This window comes from Ursus maritimus, unplaced genomic scaffold (assembly GCF_017311325.1).
Source record: "Ursus maritimus isolate PB19 unplaced genomic scaffold, ASM1731132v1 scaffold_32, whole genome shotgun sequence".
Taxonomy (NCBI): domain Eukaryota; kingdom Metazoa; phylum Chordata; class Mammalia; order Carnivora; family Ursidae; genus Ursus; species Ursus maritimus.
In genome coordinates this window covers 26,265,584-26,279,502 of record NW_024425786.1, presented here as the reverse complement: position 1 = coordinate 26,279,502, position 13,919 = coordinate 26,265,584, and the positions used below count along the sequence as shown (strand labels likewise).

Here is a 13,919-nt window from a genome sequence, read left to right as displayed (position 1 = left end):
AAGGATAAAGTTGCCATTGTCTGGAATGGAGAGAAGACAGTGGATGGAGCAGGATATTTTGTAGGGGAAAGAGGAAGAGGATACATACTAGCAGTTCCACTGTGGAAACATATACGTTTGAAATGTCTACTAAATACCCAAGTGAGATTTGAATTTTACCGTTAAACCTTCATGCCTGGCAATTATGGGAGGATTGGGGCTGGAGATGCACATTTGGAGAGTCATCGGGCCCTCAGTAATATTCAAAACCATGAGCCTGAATGACCTCACCTAAGGGAGTGAGTGTCGAGAGGAGTCAGGAACTAAGTCCTGGAAAAATCCAGTGTTCAGATCCTGGAGAGTTGGAGAGGCACCGGTGGCAAGACTAAGCATAAACAGCCAGAGAGAGAATCCAGGAGAACCTAAAAGTTATGGTGCCTTCAAAGCCAACTGGTATGGTGCTTCAAGAAGGAGAGAGTCATCGTCGGCGTTAGATGTTGCTGATGGGTCAAGTAAAACCGAGGACTGATATTAACCGCTGGCTTTAGCAACCCACAGAGCTAGTCTGATGTGAAAAGACAGCTGTGCCAATCCAGATTCCCTGATTCGGGAAATGTAACAAAGGCTGCGACGGCAAACAATGGGAGCCAATCTGGACACTTTGCTTTGCTTTTTGCATTCCTTTTTCCCCAGCAAACAGTAAAAATAGCTAACCTTTCCTGAGTGCTTTGGCTATGGGCCAAGAACACTATTATGATGCCTATTTTTAAATAGAAAGTGGGGCTCAAAGAGAGTCAAATAACTTGCCCCAGGTCACTCAGCTGATAGCTGAGCTGGAATTACTTATCGATTACCCGCGTAATGTAATCATGCACGCCTCAAAAGCTTAGTTGAGGGGCGAGAAGTCTACACTAGGGGCTGGAACTCACACATTTATAAGTACCAATCTGGGGGCCAGGTACCCTGTGTTTCCATACATTTTCTCGCTGAACTCTCACAAAAGCCCTGAGATAAATATCACTACTGCACTGTCATTTTAAAGGTGAGAAGACAAGAGGGCTCTGCACTGGAGTCTCACTAACAGTCCCAGGCGGGGTGGGGAGAGTGATCAAGCGCAGGCATCTCCCGACAGCAGCTCTGCTACCTATCTCCGGTCTGTACCACCAGCCGCCTGCCACTTCACCGCCGGGCGAGCTGGGGCTAATCAGGCCGGGACACAGCTGGGGAACCTCAGAGACCATGATGTCGCCCCTACAAACTCATCACTTTGAGGACCCCTGGTGGTTTTGTAGGAAGGGATGTGACTGGGACCCCAGTCTGAGTCAGCTCAGGGGAATCCCAAGGCAGAGGAGCTTCCCGAAGCCCCCAGAACCAGACCTGTGCTTTCTCTCCGTGGGCTGGACCTCTGATTTTAAGGCACAGGCTGAGTATGGGACTTGAGGCATGCTGGACTGTCCTACCTCCATCCGGTGGTATGAGGAACGGCTGTAGCAGGGATGGGCTCCGGGGGATGGATCCGGGGAGGGGACACAACAACTGGGGAAGGACAACATTCCATATTCAGAACAGGCGTCTGCTAGAAAGGGGCCCTGAGCAGGTTGTATCCCTCAAACCCCCACCCCACCCCAGCCAGGGATCCTCCCACGAGACTCCTGGGTAAAGGGACTCTCCCAAAGAGAGCCACTCAGTTGCAGCGATCACCAGGGACCTCTTCATGTGGGGCAGGGGCGAGACTCCCAGATGAACCTAAGCAAAGAACCCCCTGGTACACACTCCCACACACATCATGGGGACCCGAGTACCAGCTTCCCACCCCAACCCCTGGCCCTCCCTGTCCCGTGCCAAATCCGAGCCTAGTCACGCTGGAGCGGCGGGAGGTGAGCGCGGAGCCGCTTTGGGGAGATATCTTGGGGGCTGCCGTCTGAGTCTCCGCTCTCCTCATCCCCCATGGCTTTGATGTAGCTGCCGCTCCGCATCCTGCGGCTTGGGGGGGATCTCCCGTCCTTGCCCCCAGCAGGAGGTAACCCCCAGTCATCTTGCGGCACCTGCGGAGACAGGGGGCTTCTGTCTCTCCGACACGGCCCTACTTGCTGCATGGAGCAGCCAGGACCCTCTGTCCCCACTGCCAGTGGGAGGCGCTCTGCCTAGCTGAAGCTCGCTCAGGGACATGCAGTGACGGCAGAGCCAGGGGTCAGGTTTCGGCGGTCCCCCTCCCTCAGGAGATGCCTCATCACTCTTCATGCACCTCTTACTACTTGATCGAGGTCATACACCAGGAGGACGAAGCTCCGAGGCCAAAGTGACCTGTGTTGACCCACCCCAAGCAGTGACGTATCACCTTTCACCCCTCCTTCTCCCTTCTCCTTCCTCTTAACACTCCACAACTGCCCCAAATCCTCCAACTCTTCCCTCCTTCCCTCTCTGAAGAGCCACAGGGAGCTCAAGCAGGCAAGTGCCATCACGTTTGTTTCAGAAAGGGTGCTCTGACAGTCCAAAGAGGATACACACTATGTTATAGAGCCGGGAGCAGGGCAGGGGTGGAGGGGGGCAGAGGGAGGAGACCAATTAGGAGGCTGATACTGTTAGCCAGGCAAGAGATGATGAGCCTAAATTAAGACCATGACAATGAGGGGGACGAGGAGATGGAAATGAGGTGTAAAAAGGAGCATCAGTGAGGTCTGATTGGAAGGCGTGGGGGGGCGAGGGGGCGAAGGGGCGGGGAGAACCACGAATGACTGGGAGGCTGCCGAACTTTCGAGGACCTGGGGATGGTGCTGTCGCTCCTGAGCCACAGAATCCCAGAGAAACAGAGTCTGGGGGAGAGGAGTGATAGGTTAGGGTTAAGCATCTTAAGTTCGGCAGTGAAATGCTAAGCGGTGGTTCGAAGATTGTTCAGTTCCTGGAGTTCAGCGGAGAGTCTGGACTGGAGGCAGACACGTGGGAGTCATGGGTGGCAGCGAATCCACAGGGTGAATGAAACAGCCCAGGGAAAGAAAAGAGAGCTGGGGGAGGGATTCAGTGACATTTAAAGGGGAGGCTGCAAAGAAAGGAAGAAAGAAGCCTGGCAGATCACCTGAGAAGAGAGGGTGGGCAGAGGGGTAGGAGGGAGTCAGGAGAATGCACATGTCATGGAAACAGGAGACATTTCAGAATAAAAGAGTTGATAATGTCAAATGCCACAGTGCATTCAGAGGTTAGTGATTAGGGCTCAGGAGTTAGAGCCATGTTTAAATTTCTGCCCCCATCACTTGCTAAGCGTCTTAGCAAAAACTGATTACTCTCTCAGAACCTGCGTCTGTGAATTAGTAATGAAACAATTATGCTGACACGTCCCAGCGTTGGGGAGGGATAAATAAGCCAATATATATTACTTGGCACACCAATAAGTCCTCAATAAATGTTAGCTATTATTATTATAAGCATTGAAAGGGGGCACTTTCAAGGAGACCTCTCATGAGACCACTGGGGCGACCACTGATGGAATTTACTTTAAAGGGACGCGCAGGGGATGTGGATGTCAGACTGATAAAGGCGAGAATGAAAAGAAGTACAGAGCGCCCAGACTCTGTGCTCTAAGAACCTGGGTATGAAGGGAAGACAGGAGATGGCAAGGGGGAGTAAGGAGAAGAGGAAGGATTTTTAGGATGAGAGACCTGGGCATACTTTGGGATAAAGAGAAACCAGTAAAGATAAAGATAAAAAGAGATGGTCTTTCAATGTGGGGAGGAGGGAGAGGGACGGTTCAGTTCAGAGACAGAGGAAGCCTGGGGAGATAGGCACCAAGCCCTGCTGGAAAAGTTAGCCTGGGATGAGTGTGGTCTTAGCTCTCTGAGGCCCAGAATGGGGACAGGGGTGGCTGGGGATCTGGATGAGTCTGTAGGTGGGCTGACGGGAAGGCAGGGAGCCTGTGATGGTTGGCCTACACTAGGAAGAACAGGTATAAGCAGGAGGCATGGGCGAGGCGCTGGGGGCAGGTGGGGAAGATTTCAAACACCTGTTGCAAGGGAACGGAGAGCTGGTGGGGGTGAGGATGGAGACTTTGAGAGCGTCAAGATTCAAGGAGAACATAGAGTTCAGGGAAGACAGAGACTCGGGGGTGAGGCTGGGTGACGGGACAGAAATCAAAATGAGAACACTGACCCGAAGTGGAATGGGGTCCCAAGATGGAAGGGAACCCACGGGGGAGGGGCAGGGGAGACTCAGTGAGGAGAGGCTTACTCTGAAGATGGGAACACAGGGGAGGAGACGAAGGACTCCATAAAGGAACAAGGGTTCCAGTAGAAAGAGGGGGGTTCAGGAGAGGGGTTGAGGGAGAGCTGGCGCAGTGGGAGAAACAGGGTCTCAACCAAAGGGGGTTAAGGATCCAACAAAAACACACACAGTCCGATAGGGCCAGCTTCCCCCACTTTGGGCATGGCCCCTTACAGTCTGTTAGTTCTCACACAGGGGCTCTGACTTTGCAATCCTAAGATGCCTTGGACCCCCAAGCCCTGCAAGGGATCCCTTCCCTGTGCTCTCTGCAGAAGGGGCAGGCCAGCAGATGGGACAGCCAGAGCGCTCTCTGCCACACTGCGGGGCTCCTGCAACAGCCACTGCGGCTCCTCGTTCCTCTGCAGGACACTGTGAGGTGCATGCTAAGAAGGAAGCCCCAAGAGGTCAAGGACAGCCCTGGAGAAGCAGCAGGGGAGCAGCGGTGTGGCAGTGAGGCTCCAGGGACAGCCAGGGCTCAGATGGGGGAGAAGGAGGTGGTGTCCCCTCCTTGGCCCTCTGCTGAGACCCTTCAATTCCCAGCTTAAGAAACCTCTCTCTACCCGGGGAGGCGGCCACCCAAAAGTCTGAATCCTAGAAGTCTCCCACCTTCCCTACTGGCTGCTTCCATTGGCCCTTCCTGCTTCCACGTGGTCCTATTTTTCTCTTGAGCTCTCGTAAGTTCTCCACCCAGGGAGAGCCCCTAGGAAGCTGGGACACCCAAAACACACATGCAAGAGTCAATTCTCTGTACCTCTGAACAGCCGTGATCTCTTCACGGAAGACCCTTAATCCACTTCTGCGCTCGACCAACTCCAGCTCCAGCTCCACTGGGATTCACCTCCAGGAGTCCTCCTTCCCCGAAGCTGCACTGAGCAGCCCCCAGCCGCCACCACCGGTGGAGATGCCTCCTCTGTGCTCGCATGTGGCGCCCGGGGCTCTCCTGCTCTGGCCTCACTGCTCTATGCTACCCGCTTCTTGTCTATCCACCGACCCATTAGGCTCTTCACAAGCCATCTGTAACCGTCATCTTTACCGCATCCGGCCCCCAGGAAATGCTCACTGAGTGAATGACATGGACTAAATGTGTGGCATGTGGGTTTGGGAGCACTTAACTCCAAGTCTGCTGGACTTTCCAGAACTTGTATTGACTTTTCCTCCTAAACCTATGGGAGGCCTCAGAAAGCAAGCCAGGGGCGCCTGGTGCACCTCCCAGTCAGAAGAGCGTGTGACTCTTGGGTCCTTCAGAGTCGTGAGTTTGAGCCCCATATTGGGAGCAGAGATTACTTAAATAAATAAAACTTAAAAAAAAAAAAAAAAAAAGCAAGCCAGGGGGATAGGAGAGGGGCCTGAGGCGAGAAGAGGAAGGTTGATGGTGAAAGAGCCCTGACCCCACCTCAATAAGGAGATGGAGGAGGGGACGGTGTGGGATGGATAAGGACACCATAAGCAGAAGGGGTCTCCTGGCTTCACCTGCAGAAACCGTACAAGTGGGGAGACAGGCTGGGGACAGCAGGCCAGCTATCACCGCCATCCACTCCCAAAGAAGCCCTGCCCTGGTGTTGAATCTGGGGCTTGGACTTCCAGTGTGTCCCAGCCCAGGAGAGCAGAGCACAGGACAGGCTCCCAGGAGGGCTCTTCCTTGGGCCTCATGGCATCTAGCACCAGGCACCCCAGCATGACATACTCCAGCAGAAACGCATTCTGGAAATAACTGACCTTCCTACTCAAGAGCAGTATCTGGACCACCCAGATCTAAGCAGAAAAAGAGGTCTGGAAGAAGGCCTAGGGGGCAGAGCTGCTCCAACGGCTGACCTCAATCTCAAGGAAGCCGCAGCCAGAGAGAGTGCCACACTGTCACTGTATCCCTGCCTACCCTCAACCTCCATTCTGCCTCCGAGCTCAGGAGACAGAGGCCGGCTTGCTGTCCAAACAGCAGGTCGAAGGGAAGTCTTCCTGGCACTGACACACAATGTCAGAATAGAAGGGCTCCTCGTTGGCCGCAAATAGAGAAAGCGAGATCCCAAAAGGGGGCTCAGGTGACACAGTGAGGCAGGGCGGAACCTCCCTGTCTCCAGGCCTCCACACCACAGGGACAACTGACTCCCACCCAACCCTTCTGATAGCTCCCTGGATGACAACCAGTGAAGATTTGAGGACCCGTGCCCCCCCCACCAAGAAACTCACCTGCAGATGTGATAAGTCCTGGCTTTGGCCTTGGCCTCCCGGACCCGGGGGCCTGCCTGGCCCGGCCCCTGGGTATCCATCCGGCCCTGGCCATCATGAGCCAGGCGCCCGGCTGAGCCGACTGTCCATCCAGTGACATGGACATACCAGTGCAGAGCAAGACAGCCAGCCTTCCGACCGCCGGCGCCCCTTGAAGCTCAGAGTCGGTGGGACCAGTCTGGAGCCTCCAGGCAGAAGGGGGCCCACCAGGCTCCCCAGCGGGTGCTCGCCCCCTGCGCCAGCCCATGCTCGCTGTCCAGGTTGTCATCGGAGCTCCACAGCCAGCGGCCTTGGACTGGTGCCGCCCCGTCCCCTTGCGGTCCTTGCTCTTGCTCCTCTTGCCATGCCTGGACTGGTGGTGGTGGTGGTGGTGAGGTGTGATGAGGCTGGTGAACCCAGGAGGTGTAAGGAGACACTCCAGAGCCCAGGCCGGGGTAGCTGTCTCCTCAGAGCCACCTCTTCCCTCAGCCTTGGGCGTATAGTCCAGCTTCCCTGGGGCCACTCAAAGTGGGACTTGGCAAAAGGAAGCTTCTGCACAGAGTGAACCAGGTGCCGGATGGCCTGGAGGCTCTCGCTGCGGAGCCTCCCGGGGCAGTGCCGGACGCTGGCCCTGGCCGGGCCGCAGCCCCTGCTGAACCTCCAGCTGGTATAGGAGCGTGTGGAAGCCATCTTGTTGAACTGGCAACTGCTTTTCAAACTGGTCCCAGGAAGTAGAAAGGCAGAGCGAGAGGCACCCTTGCCCTGAGGAGTGGCCACACAGTCTTCACAGGTGTCGAAAAGGGGGCCCCTGGCGGGGTACATCCTGGGGAAGGTGTACTACCCAACCCGGCCCTATCCCTCAGGACCTACTGATGGCCCCTCACTCAGGCTCAGGGGCCCTTCAGGGAGAAGAGAGAAAGGTGTCCCAGGCCAGCTCTCGGGGCACAGCGGGCTTCGGTGGAGAAAGGCCTCCCGGGCCCAGCAGGTACGGGAGGCCTGGCAGCTGGGCCACGTCCATATGCTGCTGGTCGGCAAAAACGGGCTGGCGGGGATAGCTACCGCGGTCGCCATGGTAACCCCTCATGGCCTCAGCAAGGGTTCTTCATAGTGTTGGGGGCCAGGCCCCGGGAACCTCCTGGGAAAATAAGAAGAAAAAGAATTCAAGAATCGAACAACAGGCCACTTTACCTAAAACTCTATTCTTAGGTATTCTGGTAACCCTTTTAGGTAATGCATATCAATTTATTGTGATTAATTGTACTATCCCCAAATGAGCTTAAAATACCTTAAAACAGTCATCCTAGACAAAGACACTCTAGGGGCACAAAAAATAATGCCATCATTCATCAAATGCTGCTGCAAAAATCTGATAAACACTTATTCACGAGATAGAATGGTGCTCAGCCAAAATGGGTTTGTAAAAATCCTTAGGTTACCAAAAATAAAAGGATACCCAAACAGACATTAAAAAAATATATCTTCAAAGAAACCAGTCATTAGGTGATCTCGTGTTTGGCACAAGCCGGCTTTAGGCAAATTGATCAGAAGTCACATCTCCACCGCTACAACCCTACCCTATATCCGCTGCTGTGAGGGCCCGGAGCCTCAGCGGTGCAACCTCCGCTTAGCACAGGAACCAAACAAGAACACCCAGTTTCTACGCATCTACGTATCCACCCCCTCCCTTTCCTTCCACACCCCGTTCCTTCCCATCTGGCTGCAGGCTCATTCTCCTCCCTCCCACAACCCCCACCCACCCACTCCAGGGCTGAGACAGGAAGAAAGAGACCAACCTAAGATGACCTCTTCTCTTCTGGGTTCCAGGAGAGTGTTCCCCCAGGGGAAAATTTCCCCCTTGCCTTTTACCCCCGCCCGGCCACCCCCATTCCACTGTAGGGTCACCGGGGAGGAGAAACCATAAAGAGGGAAGAACACTGGCTGTCCAAGGCAGCATCTAAACCCTACACTGGGATTGGAACTCAGGAGTTCCTCCTCCGGAACAGTAGGCTGGCAGGCCAGGAGGTGATAGAGAGAGGCGTTGGAACCAGTGCCTCTGGCCCCCATCCCAGGCTTGCCAAGGCTGCAGGACAGAGAGGTCAGCTCTCAGCAAGCACTGCCTCAGTCAGGAGCTCCAGGCTGCCAGGACAGGAAGAACTACAGCAGGAGGGGAGTGTCAGCAGGAGGGACAGGGACTGAGGCTGGCCGAGACGGCCTCCTCATCCCAGACCAGGCTCTGGGCCATCTGCTGACTAGGAGGGGGGATGACAGCCTCAAAGACTCCAGACAGCAGCACCTCCGAGACCCAGCCTCCCCTCCTCCCCACCACCACCTCTCCACACCCATTGTTTCCAGGCTGCTTCAGAATAACCCAAGCTATTCTGATTTCAGAACCTCGATCTACTCCCATCTCCAGACTCCTACCACTCACCATCCGGGGGGTTTCCCATCCTTGGTGTCAGGATCTCCACCACCAGACAGAATCCCTAACTTCAAGAAGGCTCAGGATCACTGGCTCTGATGAGTAAAGAAAGGGTAGTGAGCAAAGGAAGAAAGAGATTGTCCCAGAGTCCTCAGAGGGACCAGTCTCTGGCCTTGACAGTTTCCCTTCCCAACCCCAAGCCAGGACTGATTGGATCCCCCATGATGCAGAGCCTTTGGACCCCAGGGGAAATGAAGTTGGCTTCATTATGCAAATACATGCAAATGAGCTTACAGGTTGGACTACACTCAAAGCTGCAGGTGTCTGTGTGATCTGTCCATTGGTGCTTTGAGCCACTGAAATTTTTTTTTTTTTCATTGCCCTCAAATACAATTCCATTCACACAAAATCTGTTGACCAGCTACCTTAAAGCAAGACTGAGTGAGAAGTGTATAGAGGTGATCTAAGTGTGGTCTCTGTCATCGAGAGGCTTATGAGGGTAACAAGGGGAAAAATCCTACGACAGGGTTATTTTTAGGTCCCTGTATTTTTTTTGGCCCGCTGCTCTCTCCAGAAGGAGCCACCTCTGCCCCGTGCGTGGGAGCCGGGTGTGTGTGTGGGGGGGCGGTAGGGAAATGGGAGTGGGGTGGGGGAGTGGAGGGAGGGGAGGCCGGGAGCCACTCTCTCGGTTTGGGGAGAGCGTGGTAGCCTGGGCCAGCTGGGGCAAAGGGGATTCGGCCCCCTGGTATCCACAGAAGGACCTGAGCCCTCCTGGAGGGGCCCAGGGACGGTGAGGAGGGGAGGGTTTTCTCCTCACCACTCCTAGTTCAGTCCATTTCTCTTTCTGCCCTCCAATGCTCTCAGGCTGCCCCCCAACAGGGCAGCCCAGACCCCAGTGCCTGGCCCACCGGCCTGTGCTCGATAAACAGGGAGTGCTGTGTTTCTTAGATGCACATGGATACTGGTTTGCCTTCCCCTAAGGGTCCGGTGTTGCCTCTGCTCCCCTCATTCCTGATCAGCCGCAGAAACGCTGTTCGATTTAGTCTTGTCACCTTTTCTGATGTGTCCTCTGAGTGGGCACTTTGGTGGGCGTCTCAGGGGGGAGAATGGAACTTTCCTGGGAAGCTAAGTAGCAACGCCAAGCTAGTAGTGGTGGCTAATGTTTATGGGGAGTGTTTTACAGTAACATAGCTCATCCTTAGGACAGGTGAGAAAGCTGAAGCTCAGGAGAGGTGCAGTGGCCTCCGAAGTCACAGGCAGGGCTAGGAGTGATGGACCCAGGCCTGGCTCATGCCATACCAGGAGCTTTTGGCTCTCCAGCTTTCGGAGCCCAGAAAGGGTTTGATGGCGGTCCCCACCTGGTCTGGCAGCCCCCTTTAGTACTTGGGGTTGATGTGTAACCCTGAGGCAGGAAGAAGAGCCATCCAAATCTTTGACTGCCCTTCTGGGCCACACTGGACTAGGCAATTCTCATTTATTTATTCAGGAGGCATTTATCAAGAACCAGTGTTGGCACTGGCCAGCACCTGGGAGAGAGCCCTGAACAAGTGTAGTTTCTACTCTTATGGCACTAATGGTCTTATGGGGAAAACAGACAAGTGAACAAGCAGTTACAGAATAAGGGTGAGTGCTGGCAAGAGCCACTGGAGGAGGGCCAGCGCTGGGAAGAATGTTCCAAGATCAGACAACAGTTGTGCAAAGGCCAGGAGGAGAAAGAGCATCGGGAGTGCAGAGGCATGACAATGCTCGGCTTTTGGGTCAACATGAAGCGGGTGGGCCTGGGTCTGAGGAACCGTGGGAAGCCACAGAAGGGTTTTGAACAGGAAAGGGCCAAAAACAGCTATTTTACAAGTCAGTGTGGGAGACCACCTGAAAAGCAAGAGGTCGTACACACACTTACGTGAGACCTCTGGAAGGTGGAGAGGAACCCCACGTGATCCAAATTCCCAAGAGTGAGTCAGCTTGGAGCTGATCCCACGCAGATTCCTGGGCCCTGTCCAAGACTGTGAATAGACTCTCTTCCCCCAAATGAGTTTTTGACAAGTGTGCCAGGTGATTTTGACGGGCAGCCAGGTGTGAGAACATTTAGGTTGGATGACCGTCCCAAAGTTTCCACTGGAAATGCCAGTTTGTCTATTTCCCCCGGACTTGCCCAGTGAGCCTTTAGCTGGGTCACTTCACCTCTTGGAGATTGAGTTTTCTCATCTCTAAAACTGGGACGTGGGCAAGGTTTGCACTAGATGATACTCGGAGCAATCCTTGAAGCCAATATTGTCGTTACCATCATTTACAGGTGAGAAAATGGAGGCTTTGAGAGTTTAAACAACTTACCCCAAATCTCAAAGCCGAGAAATGGCCGAGTCTGAGTTTAACCTTCTACACACTACAGCTCCTTATGAGTCTATGTCTTTTCCCAGAAACTGGGCCAGGTTTCCCAGGACCATGAGGTCTATGGGATGGGCACAGAGGAACAGGGCAGCCCTGAATGAGTGTGGTGGGCCTCTTGCTACAGACCAACGTCTAAGTCTCCCCGTGTGGAGCTGACGTGGTGCAGAGTCTCTGCATGTTGAGGGTTGGGAGTTGTGCTGGGCTCCATGGACCAGGGAAGGATTAGATCCAGTCCCTGTGTTTTTCCATTGCTCCCAGGTGGCCGTAGCCAGGCACATAAACAGAATGGCACGTACAGAAGGAGGCTTCTCCCATAGGGGCTGAGGAGACCAGAGGAGGAGGCCTCTAGCACTCAACTGAGTCTTTCTGCAAGAGGGGCCTTTTGAACTGGGTCTTGCAGGATGAGTTAGAGTTTTGCAGCGGAGGAAGAAAGGGAGGACATTAATTTCAGGCAAAGGGACCAGCTTGGGCAAATGCATGGTAGGGTATGTATGTGTGTGGGATCATGGGAAGGGCAGAGACTGGAGGGAGGTGACAGGCTCAAACAGGGGTGTAGAGAGCATAGAGGAGATGTGGCCAGAAGGGACCCATGGTAAGAGAGGGGGTTTAAACTGAAGATTTCATGTTTTTTTTTAAAGATTTTATTTATTTTAGAGACAGAGAGCAAGAACGCACAAGCAGGGAGAATGGGAGAGGGAGAAGCAGACTCCCCACTGACCAGGGAGGCCAATGCAGGGCTCAATCCCAGGACCCTGGGATTATGACCTGAGCCAAAGGCAGACGCTTAACTGACTGAGCTGTCCAGGTGCCCCAGAAATTTCATGGTTTTTTTAAGTTTTTGAAAGACACTTTGTTTAAGAAAGGAAATGGACTGGTGGGAGCAGTGGAAGGTGGGGCTACCACTGAGGGAGTTGCTCAGGTGGTCCAGGTAAGAGAGGAAGGTGATGAAAAACTTGAGAGACATTCAGGAGACACAGGTGCTCTGAGCTGGGTTTGGGGAATAGTGCAAGGATGAAGAGATGTTGACGATGTCAGTTAGGTTTCCGGCTTAGTGAATAAGTTAAACCATAAGTGGACATAGGACATTACAGAAGGAGGAAGCAATTTGGGGAATACTAAACATACCAGTGACCATTAACTGAGCACTCAGGAGGCGCCAAGTACCTTGCCAAGCATTTTATACACGTTAAGTGAGTAGGACTCAGAACCACCCTAGGGGATGGGTACACTCATTGCATTTGTGTAAACAAACAGTGTAAACAGCTCTTCTGAGATGAGCAGGCAGCAAGACCAGGATTTGAACGCACTTTTGATTCCTAAGTCTGTGCTCTCGAGCCCCACTCAGTGCTGCCTGACCGAACTACTAGCCATCCCTTGAGACTCAGCTCAAGGGCAAGTCCCTCTGGCGAGCCCTCCTTGATTCTTCCCGGGTTCCTCCTCTGAGCTACTTATGCACGCTTCTGTTGTCACATTTCTCACACCCCTTGGCAGTTTGTAGAGCCCTCTGCTTCCCTAGTGGTTGGTCTGAGAGCTCCTGAAGGCGGGGCTGGTTCTGGTCATGTTTGCACCCCCAGTATCTAGCACATGTCGATTGGCTGGCTGAATGCTAATTGTTCTGGGCAATTCTGTTCCCTTCTCTTCTCTACACATTCATTTAGGGAACAAGGTCTGCTAATAATGGTTTCTTACATAGTTCTCTATACTGTTCCTTTCTCTTTATCTCCACTGCCAGAGTTAGCCCTGACCTCTCTGAGATTGTAGAGGAAGGGCATCTGATGTGATGCTGCGGGCTAGGAGGCTTCCCCTGGAGGTGTCCCTTAAGCTTGAAAAATGATGTAGAGTTACTTCGGGGCAGTCCAGGTAGATGAAAAAGCATGATAAACGAAGGCACAGAGGCGTGAAACCGTTTGGTCTGCCTGGGAGTATGAGGGCTTTAGCCTGTGTTACTAAAGATGAGTAAATATGCTTGGCTGAGACTCGTGGAACAGAGGTGAGAAGGCAGGGCTAGTGGGGGCATTACAGAGCTTGAGCTTTGGTGTTATTTCTCTATGCAGTTGACCCCTGAACAATGACGGCACTAGGGGTACCCACCGCCTGAACAGTGGAAAACCCATGTATAACTTTGACGCTCTCCCAAACTTAACTACTAATAACCTACTGTTGACTAGTAAGCCTTCCTGATAACATAAACAGTTGATTAACACATATTATGTATGTTATATGTATTATGTACTGTATTCCTACAATAAAATAAGCTGGAGAAAAGAAAATATTATTAAGAAAATCATAATGAGGAGAAAAATATATTTCTAGTACCATTCTGCATTTATTGAAAAAAAAATCCATGTGTAAGTGGACCCCCACAGTTTCGAACCCCTGCTGTTCAGAAGTCAACTGTACGTGATAAAATAGAAATCTGTACGGGGCATAGTGGGGACACAGGGGAGTGAATACTTGTATCTGAAGGGTCAGGCAAGACTTACATTTCATTTTATTTCAGTTTTTTGTATATTGACAATGGTACCATTTATTTTCCTGTTGCTATGTACCTGGCACAGCACTTAACATGCATTATCTCATCAAACCCTCACAACATCCTGTGAAATAGGTGTTATTACCTTTATGCATAAGAGGGAAAGGAGGCTCCGGCGGATTAATAATGTTCCCAAGGTCACATGGC

General features: G+C 52.9%; 1 pseudogene; it reads right to left on the bottom strand.

The window, feature by feature from the left end:
• LOC121099808 overlaps window positions 1–7,516 on the bottom strand; it is a 37,705-nt pseudogene extending 30,189 nt beyond the window's left edge.
• Window positions 7,517–13,919: the final 6,403 nt, after the last annotated feature.